Source organism: Miniopterus schreibersii (genome assembly GCF_964146895.1).
Source record: "Miniopterus schreibersii genome assembly, chromosome: X".
Lineage (NCBI taxonomy): Eukaryota > Metazoa > Chordata > Mammalia > Chiroptera > Miniopteridae > Miniopterus > Miniopterus schreibersii.
Window position 1 is genome coordinate 71,948,419 of NC_138104.1, and position 2,244 is coordinate 71,950,662.

Genomic DNA, 2,244 nt, shown 5'->3' on the forward strand with positions numbered 1-2,244 from the left:
TCTATAAAGAGCTCTCAAAACTCAATAATAAAAAACAAACACAATTACAATTAAAAACAGGCAAAAGATTTGAGCAGACAGCTTACTACAGAAGATATATGGGTGGCAATGAGCACATAAGAAGATACTCAACATCATTAATCATTAGGGAAATGCAAATTCAAACCACAATGAGCTATCACTACTCCTTTGTTAAAGTGGCTAAAATTAGAAAGACTAATCAAACCAATTGTTGGAGAATGTGGAAGAACTGGAACTCTCATTCACTGCTGGTGGAATATAAAATGGTACAGCCACTATGGAAAACAGTATGGAAGTTCCTCAAAGAATTAGGAATAGAGTTACCATATTAGAGTTACCCAGCAACCTCTCCTTTGGATATCTACCCAAAATATTTGAAAATGCTTGTCCTCAAAGATACATGAAACCCTATGTTCAATGCAGCATTATTCATGGTGGCCAAGACATGGAAACAACCAAAGTGTCCCTCAGTAGATGATTAGATAGAAATGTGGTACAGTTATACAGTGGAATACTACTCAGCCATAAGAATAGATGAAATACTGCCGTTGTGACAACATGGATGGATCTTAAGAATATCATGCTAAGTGAAATAAGTCAGACAGAAAAAGTCAAGAACCATGTGATTTCACTCATATGTGGGATATGAAACAGAAAGCAAAATGAACAAACAAACAAAAACTCATAGACACAGACAACAGTATGGTGGTTACCAGAGGGAAAGCGGGGTGGAGGGAGGTAGTAAAAGGCAAAGGGAGTCAAATATATGGTGTCAGAAGATTTGATTTTGGGTGGTGGGCACACAATGCAATATACAGATGATGTACCATAGAATTGTACACTTGAAACCTATATAATTGTATTAACTAATGTCACTTCAATAAATTTAATTTTAAAAACATTAAATATTTATCTGCCATACAATTATAAACCATTCTTCTCCTAGGAATTTACTCAAGAGAAATGAAAGTATATTTTCACACAAAGATTTGTACAAGAATGTTTATAGCCACCCCCCCACCCCCCCCCACCCCCAGTTTCCAAAGGCTTTATTGGTAAATATGCTTTAGAAAAGAAAGATTGATCTAATTGCTTCCAAGTCAATGGAATGGAGCACTGTGTCCAGGGACACATCCAAGCAGAGCTGAAAGTAACTGATGCTTTGTGCACCTCTTAGTCATAGATCCAGTCAAAAGGACAAGACTTGTAGTCAATCAATTCTTTGGGCTTAAACCATAGGCTGATTTCTCTCTCAGCACTACATATGATGTTCCCATCAACTTGAATGCAAAAGTCTCCTCTGAATAGTGCCGGGCTTACAACCTGCTGGATTGGTCTCCTCAAGCATCATTCTCCTTATCTTCTTCACCTTCAACCCCTCCCGGACCATGACTACAACAGGCCCTGAGTTCACGTACTTCATCAGCCTGTAGTAGAATGGATGGTCTTTCAGGTCATTGTAGTGCTGCTTCAGGAGTTCTTCAGAGGCCATAAGAATCTTCATGGCCACGAGGTGGAACACCTTCTGCTCGAAGCGATTGATGATGTTGCCCACCAGACCGAGCTGCATGCCATCCTTGATGGTGACAGAGGTACGCTCCATGTTGGCCATGGTCTGAGGAGCTAGCTGGGAGTTGGAGGGACTGAGGGAGTTACCTGGAGAGACCACCAGAGCTGGGAGTCACCCCTATAGCCACTTTTTTTTACTTTGTTCCCAATTTCTGTGTTATTCTGATACCTATCTGGAGTCTTCTTTTCCCCCCCTCCCTGCTTTGGCTTGGGAATTGTGATCTCTTTCAACACTGATTTTTTTTTTTTTCCTTTTAGTCAGATAAAAAGTATTCTCTTATAAGGAAGCATCTAGTATGTAGCATCCTCTGACATTTAACAGACACGAATATTCGTGTGTATATAGAATCCTACATACATAACCACCTATATGCTATGTACTCTGAGTGTTGTTTTTTAGAATCTAAGCCCGAGTAGATGGTGATGCCATTAACAGAAATTAAGAGCACAGGACAAACAACAGATTTGGGGAGTTATCTACTGATAGCCACAAGAACACTGAAGCACTGTCTCAGTATCTTCTCAAAGGGTTTTTTCCTTTACAGGATGGGACAGAATTCATATGTTAAAGAGAAATGAGTGTTAATTGACAGAAAACTCAATGTGGGTCAACACTGAGATGTAGTTGCCAAAAATAACTGTAAGGTTATAGCC

The 2,244-nt window shown here is 39.5% G+C and overlaps 1 pseudogene across 1 annotated transcript; it reads right to left on the reverse strand.

Moving 5' to 3' along the window:
• Positions 1–1,194: 1,194 nt before the first annotated feature.
• LOC308551014 (nucleoside diphosphate kinase B pseudogene) lies at positions 1,195–1,633 on the reverse strand (annotated as a pseudogene). The gene has a single exon. The product of its transcript is annotated as a nucleoside diphosphate kinase B pseudogene (transcript).
• Between the last annotated feature and the right edge of the window lie 611 nt (positions 1,634–2,244).